At 33.6% G+C, this 8,300-nt stretch overlaps 1 pseudogene; it reads right to left on the bottom strand.

Moving 5' to 3' along the window:
- Positions 1–1,661: 1,661 nt before the first annotated feature.
- On the bottom strand, positions 1,662–3,525 carry LOC145814332 (TMV resistance protein N pseudogene; annotated as a pseudogene).
- Between the last annotated feature and the right edge of the window lie 4,775 nt (positions 3,526–8,300).

Raw genomic sequence — 8,300 nt, forward strand, 5'->3', positions numbered from 1 at the left:
TCAATGAGATCAGGCTCCCAATTTCAATGGGCAAATGTGACAGATTGCAATATGTCATCTTCAATTTCTTCAAACAACTTGAGCCTTGTAGTGGCAAACTAATGGAATTTGTGTTCTTTGTTTGCAATGCCCAAGATGAGAGGGTTGTGTACAATGATTTAAGTGGTGATCTTTTAAATGCATCTAATTTTCTTAGTTTGGAGCAACCAGAAAGATCAAGGTATTCAAGAGATTTCAACACCGAAATGCTCGAGGAAAGCTGCTCTAATTTTCTACAATTGGTCATATCTAGGACAACAAGTTTGTCGAGACATCCAATAGATTCATCAACCTCTACCAACCTTATGTAGTCATTAAGCAACAATTCCTCAAGACTGTTGAGCCCAGAGAAGTTAGGTGTTTTGGTTAGGCAATAACAATGGCTTAGATAGAGGAATTTCAGTTTATTAAGAATTTGTCAAAAAACACAATGAGAAAAAAAATTATTTTTCACATGAAGTACAATATCATTTATGCATGAAAGAGAGAAATAATGTTGTACCTTAGATTCCTTCCAAACTTGTTTCAATAGTCTACTATAACGCAAGTCAAGAACAACCAACTCCTCCATAGATAAGTTTGACAGCAAACATTCCAGAGGGAAGCCATTCCAACTTAGCCATAATAGCCTTCTAAAAATATATTTATGACCTACACTTAGGTGAACATTATTGAGATGTAACACCTAAAGTTTGCTCAGCTTTTCAAATGCCTTTGCATGCACTTGGACTTCTTTTTTCTTGGGAAAGTTTAGGAAGAGGCCTTTAACTACTTCAGTACCCTGTTAAGAAAACCCATTGCATAACACAAGGAAATTTTTTATCTTGGTGAGAAAACAGAACATAAGGTCAAGTATATTCATGTCAATTAGTTGTGAGAATTAAGAATGTGCATATGCATATGAAAGTTTCGTAGGAATTAACTATCAAATATTAAGTGGAAGTTCATGTATATGACTCTCATCGTGCCATATCTCAACATTTCAAGGACATCCTCTTGATACCACAATCTATTACGCCTCTCTGGTTCATCATTAGATTCTGTTTTGACAATTTCTCTACCCATGTCTCTAAGAATATCATGCATCACAAGTTCATTATAGGGCCCATATTTTATAAGACACCGATTGACTAGAATCTTAAACCCAATTTCCGGGTATAACTTACAGCCTTTTAATATTTTGATTGTAAAATCTCGATTCATTCCAGTGAAGAAACATGCTATATCTAGGAATAAATCCTGCACTTCATTACTTAGTGAATCAAAACTTATCTTAAGTTTTGCTTGAATACCGTTATGTGGGATTTTTTTTAATTTCTCTATTGCACTTTCCCATTCTGGTATGCTTCTGATGGGAAACAAAAAGGAACCCAAAATTGCGAGAGCTAATGGAAGCCCTCTAGCATAGTCCACTATTTGATTTGAAAGCTCCACATAGTTTTCTTTGGGATGGTCTTCCCTAAAGGCATGCCAACTAAAGAGTTGAAGAGATCTGTCCTTATCTAATTCCTTTGGTGTATATATCTTGTCCACTTCAATATTAGTGAAGACAAATCTCTTGTTGTTATGACGATTTTACTTCCAAAACCAAAATAATCTCGATCTATGGTTAACCCTGTCAGTTATTGGACATCATCGATGTCATCCAAAACAAGAAGCACTTTTCGACACAAAGCTCTCCGTTTTATGACCTCCTTTCCTTGGTGAGGATTTCTGATGTGATGAGTTTCATCTTTTAAAATATTAAAAAGAAGATGTTGTTGTAAAATAGACAGACCATTTGGTAGCTTCCAAGTTTCTCTAACATCTGTAAGAAAACTACTACCATCAAATTTACGGTGGATGAGATTATTCAACTTTTTAGCTATTGTTGTCTTGCCTATTCCACTAATCCCCCATATTGCAACAATGCAAACATCATTATTATTCGACTCCATGCCCGACAACGTACTGAGTTCTTGCACACGATCATCTAGTCCAATTGGGTGGTCTGCAACACTTAGATGTTCAAGATCTAATATATTTCCAACCTCCTCAACAATTTTCTCAATTAACTTTGCTTCATCTCTGCAAATTTGAACATAATTACAAAAATAAAAATAAGCATTTAGTAAATTCTAAAGAGCCATGACTATAGAATGAATCTTGCTAATTTAGGCACAAAAATTATCTCAAATGATTAGGAAATCTAGCCTAGAAATCAAGATAATAGAGATTAGTTGTATAGATATATGCTTCCAGTTATTATCAGCGGCATGCACAACAGTAATTTTAAAATTAGTCAAAAGTTCACTCTTATTTAAACTTCCTTTCTTTTGGATTATCTAAAAAGTTATGCAAAATAAAATTAGTACATTGTTCATTGTTTGTTGTTTGGGGTTGACTTTTTTTTGTCCTTAGTAATTTTTTATTATTTTTTTTTAAATTACATTTTTAGATTCTACTCAACTAGACCGACAAAAAAAGTAAAAAATTAAAAAAATTGGAGAAAAAATCCACCAAAGTCAGAAAAAAAATTTGGGCCTTTTTTTTGTTTTTGTTTTTAGTGGCTTTTTTTTTTCAATTTTTAGATCCTTCTACACTAGACAAATCCAAAAAATACAAAAAAAAAAAAAAAAAAGAAGAAGAAGAAATTTGACACAATTTTTTTTTTTGGGTGTGGAGGGGGGGGGGAGAATACCAAAGACAAAAGTTTGGAAAAAAAAAATATAATTAGATGTCAAACCGAGAACTTTATTTCTTTTGGCGTATCTGAAGTAATTCAAATTCAGGTTTTCTCCTATTGATATGTAATAATAGGAGGCAAGCATAACAATGAACCATCTAATAAGTCAAATCTTTAGGAAAATTAACACATTTGGTGCTATGGCATTTGAAATTTGATGGATAAACTAGTTATGAACTATTTTATGAATAACGTAGAAGATTCCAATATAAATGTTGTAACAATAATTAAGATTCTACTTACACTTCCAAATAAAATTGTTCTTAACTTGTGTTGTTTTGGGTTATTTTCATGCAAACATTAATGGTGTGTTTGGTTGGGGGATTTGGAGAGGGATTTGGAAAGGGAAAGGGAAAAGGTGTGTGAAACTAGGTGAAATGTAAGTATATTTTATTCACATTTCACCTAACTTTTCCCTTTTCCCTTTCCAAATTCCTCCTCAAATCCTCCAACCAAACACAGTGTAAGAGGATTGAGGGAAAATACCCGTTGTCCACATTTTTCAAATCCCATCCAGACAAACTAGCAGCCTCAGTAAGGGCTGCCCTCCACTTCTTCGCCTTTCCATCTAAACCGTCTTTAAAACGCTCTTCGTGCTTCGCAAATGCTTCTGCAAAACTCCCATTTTGCGCCTGCACGTCGGATGGGACAATGTCATAAAAAATAGGCAGAACAGTCTGTTGAAATGTTTTCCTGCATTCCATGATCTTCACAAGTTCATCAAGGCACCAACTCGATGCTGCATAATTTTCTGAGAACATGATAACCGAAATTCTTGACTCCTCAATTGCTTCCAGTAGTGTAGAACCAATATCTTCTCCTCTCTTGTTTAAAGAACAAAGGATACCCTTGTATACTTTTCCTTGTTAGGTGGCTTGACTATACTTCAAATGTTTCTTACCCCTGAATATATATATATATATATATATATATATATATATATATATATATATAAAGGGCTAAAGAAGTGATTTTTCTCTCTCATATACCATATTGAGGGTGTTTGTTTGGATTTTTTTAAGCCAATTTATAGCTTCTAACTTTAGAAAAGTTATTTTGGACTATTTGGTTAAACTTATTTCAAACAGTTTCTGATTCCAACAACTTATTTTAATTCAAAAAAACTGATTCTGAGAAGTTACTCAACCCTTGCTTCTGATTATTAGCTTCTGCTGTGGACATATTAATTTACGGTTATACTCTTAGATTTTTTTATTTTCATTTTTTAAAAAAATAAAAAAAAAGACTCAAATGGAATATAGATTATTATTATTATTATTTTTTTATGAGAAATGCAGACAAGTAGTGAATAACAAAAAATAAAAGTTAATTGAAAAAGTTACTTCACAGCTTATTTAACAAACACTACTCAGCAACTTAAATCTATAATCCAACAGTTACACAAATAGATTAACAGCTTCTGATTAAAGTCATAATTTGTAATCTGTTAAGTTATGATTTGTAATCTATTTTAACAGTTACACCAAATGGGGCCATTATCCCCCCCCCCCCCCAAAAAAAAATAATAATAATACAATAATTGATCTAATGGTAAATTAAGAGAAACAAATTCTAAAATAGTTTGATTATATACAACAAAAGCCCTATAAATGCAACTATAAGAAAGAGACATGACACCCACTACAACATATAAAAGTTTTAAAAACCAAATTTTTTAGTCTCTGAAAGTGAAAATTTTGTTGCAAAAGACATTTAGAGACCAATTTCTATCATCGTAAGGGTAGTCGTTAAAAGGTCGTACCGAAAAATCAAAAACAAGACTTTTAAGAACAAAATTTTGAAAATGCCACTAATAAATAGACTTTTAGAGACAAAATAATTTGGTCTCAAAATGATTTTTTTTTTGAGACAAAAAAATTGGTCCAAAAATAATAATAATTCATCACTAATGTCTAATTTTCGTTGCTAAAAATATAATGATGACACTTTTCGTAACAAAAATATTTTGTTCCTAAAAAATAATCTTGTCCCTAAATTTTAGTTTCTAAAACCTTAATTTTTTGTGGTGACCACACTTAGTGGAAGTATTCACTTAGATTGGATACCACAAAAAAAATAAGGGGTGGCTTTCCTCTCGTCCGTGATCAGATTGGAGGATACTGTTGAGTTTGTGGGGGCTTATCACGGGTCTCGTTTTGATAATATGAACCGTTGAATATGTAAAAATCGTCGAGTACTATATGCTTGTAGAAAATCACGTTGATTGGATATTGATAGTTACGTGATCAAATCAGTTTTGTATAAAAAAAAATGGACAGTGAAAAAATAAACGATTGACAGAAATCTGATCCGATAAAATAGCTATCGATATCTGATCAAAGTTTTTTTTACAGGAATATAGTACTCGATAAATTCTACAAATAAAACGGTTCGAAAACGAACTAGGCCTAGCCTAGTTAGCCACCATACTTTCCTTAGGGCTTAGTTCTAAGAAGGTCATGGGTTCAATTCCTCTTAAGGGGGTTGAATGAAGGGAGTTTAAGCACTTAGGTGCTTTGCCATGGGTGTGGAGAGTTTCTCCTATAGGTGCTAATTTAACAACTAACAACTAACATTTGTCGATAAAAAAAAAAACATTAAACGGTTCGAATTATCGAAACAGAACTCGTGATAGCCTCTCATAGACCTAGCAGTACCACGAACTGGAGGAAAACCCAACCCAAAAGGAATATTAGTAATAATAGTGTATGTTTTGGATGGTATTTGTCACTTTTAAAATATTTTTTTGAGTATCATATGCATGACTTGTCACCTCTCATTTTTTTTATTTATTTAAATTACACACCTTAGTGTCATTTTGTCACTTAAAAAAATAAATAAATAAACAAATAGATGATAAATTACATCAATAGTTCTTAATTATATTTTGGCGCTTTTGTAATTTCAATTGGTTCGATTTTGATTTTAAATTTATGATTTTATCTCAATTTGGTACAACTGTAATCTCAATGTGGTTCAATTAAGTACAATTATTAGTATTTTTTAATAGAAAATGTGCACTTAAGCCGCATATGTATTATGCTTTTATAGGCCAAATTGTAAACTTATTTAACTCAGTGAGTTAACATCAACCAACTCAGTGACCATTTTTTTTCAAAAACCTTAATCGTCATTATCAATTAGACCAATTAACACAAAATATAAAATTAATAGTCAAAATCAAATTAACTAATAAAATTATAAAAAATAACTGCAAGGGACAAAATGATAGAACTACCAATGTAATTTACCCATAACTAAAATGAACACCATGTCTAGCTCACTTCATTTCCACACAAAAAAAAATGCACTTTCTTACTAAGTCACACCCCTCAGATGATTTTGGACTCGCATCCAGAAATTGTACCATACATCCCCGAGTGTGACTGTTTTCACAATGTGAACAACACACAGCACTTGATTTGTTGATTTTCAAATTTTGATGGAACCACTCTTTAGTTTAACTAAACAAAAGTTGTGTATTGTTCATATGTGAACAAATTCACACTCTATTTTTAGACAATATGAAAGAAAATTTTAAGTCAAATTTTCATGAATAACAACAAATTTACCCTTCTTTGCATCTTTTAAACCTTAACTTCAATCCCAACTCACCCACCTCTCAGTGAGCAAGGATTCTCTCCTTGCCTTCTCTACTTCACTTCCTCCTTGCAATGGTCAAGATTTATTTAAAGAGAATTCAATGGTGTAGATCATTCCAAAAAAATTATTTTTTAATTTTTAATTTTTTTTAATAAAGTGCTTTGAGCCATTAGATTCTTTTAAGATGAATCTTGACCATTGCAAGGAGAGAGTGAAGTAGGGAAGGCAAGGAGAGGATCCTTGCTCCCTCTCAGCATCCCACCTCAACTCCTCCACCACTCCCCGACCTTTCCCTCCCCCACTGCCTCCCTCCTTCCTTACCCACAGTCCCCAACTTAGTGAAGAATGGATGAATAAAGCCTACGAGAGCAACAATACTTGTAGGATGAAGATCTATATATATGGATAAGGAAAAATTATTGGTTGATTTAGGGGCATTGTGGCCATACCCTGGCTAATCACAAATCCATGCCCTCTTGCGTTTCCCAATCAATTAATATAAAATCTTGGGTCCTATCATCTCCACCAATCAGAACACACGTGAGACATTATGTGGCGGTGGATCAAAACCAACCAATAGTTTCTCATGTGTAAGGCTGGAGATCAGTGTATATATTTACATACAGGCTTTTCGTAGTTGTTGAGTAACATTTACAAAAATACTTACATATATATATATATATATATATATATATATATAAATATTACCAAATTGAGCAATAGAAATGACAAATTAAGCATGAGCATATACATGTGTATCACAAATTATTGTGATGTACCCTGTCTAATCACAAATTGTCGTAACACTATTAAAAGATTACGTAATATTTATCACAAAAATTCCTAATAATTATTAGAAATATATATAAGGAGCATACTGTAGCGTTTCTCAAAAGAGGTAGAAGCAAACAAGTCATGATATGTGGTCGTTAAGGAGGGAGAGGAATAATTTCTGTCTAGTTTGACTGCTACTGAGCTGAGAAGGGCAGACGGGTTGGGAAAAAAAAAATAAGAAAGAAAAATGAAAGATGAGGGAGAGATCGTTTTAAACTTTAGTACGTATACGTTTTTTTTTTTTAAAAAAAAAAAAATTATTTTATGTGCCTTTGTTTGAAATGGAAATCCAAGTGTGTGCACGTGATCCAATCTCCATGATCATCATCTGCAAAAAGAAAATTTGAGTTCAAAAGGAATAAATAGCAGAGAGAGAAAGATAGGAAGAGCTTGAGCATATGCAGTTATGGATAGATTTCTGAAATGTCGTGGAGGGATGAAAAAGAAGAAAAAGGGTGTGGTTGCTGAAAAAACCAGATGGAGAGGTTCCAACCAACACTTCCACAACAACAACAGCAGAACAAACACCAACTTACATCAACATACCAAAGGGCAAATCCGAGCAGCAGAGCCAACCAACACAGCAGACCAAAAAACCACCCATCATAGCAGACCAACAAACCAACCATCACTGCAGACCATCAACCCAACCATCACAGCAGACCAAACAGCACTAACACTTAGAATAAACAGCACTGACATTAGAGCCCTGCTACACCCCTGGAAAAACAGCCAACTGAAGGATGGCTGAGAAGATGAATGTTGTTGACCAAATCATGGACGGAATATGCAGAATTCGGATAATGATATATAGCCCACATAACAACCTTGATCTTGATCTCCTCCTGCAAAGATTGCAGCTTAGAAACAGGTAGAGCCCCCTGAAACTTACATTCATTCCGACTTTTCCAAATGGCCCATAAAATAGCAAGAGGTAGAGACAGCCAGATCTTCCTACCTATCTTTGAGAACCTGAAGCCAGACCACCAGATTAGAAGACCTTCAACCGACCCAGGCATCACCCAAGACAATCCCCACCAACCGACCAACTTAGACCAGCAAACACAACAAGGGGGTAGACTAATTGAGAGAACAACAA

The sequence above is a fragment of the Camellia sinensis genome, unplaced genomic scaffold (genome assembly GCF_055761805.1).
Source record: "Camellia sinensis isolate YWXY unplaced genomic scaffold, ASM5576180v1 Unanchor1, whole genome shotgun sequence".
NCBI classification, from domain to species: domain Eukaryota; kingdom Viridiplantae; phylum Streptophyta; class Magnoliopsida; order Ericales; family Theaceae; genus Camellia; species Camellia sinensis.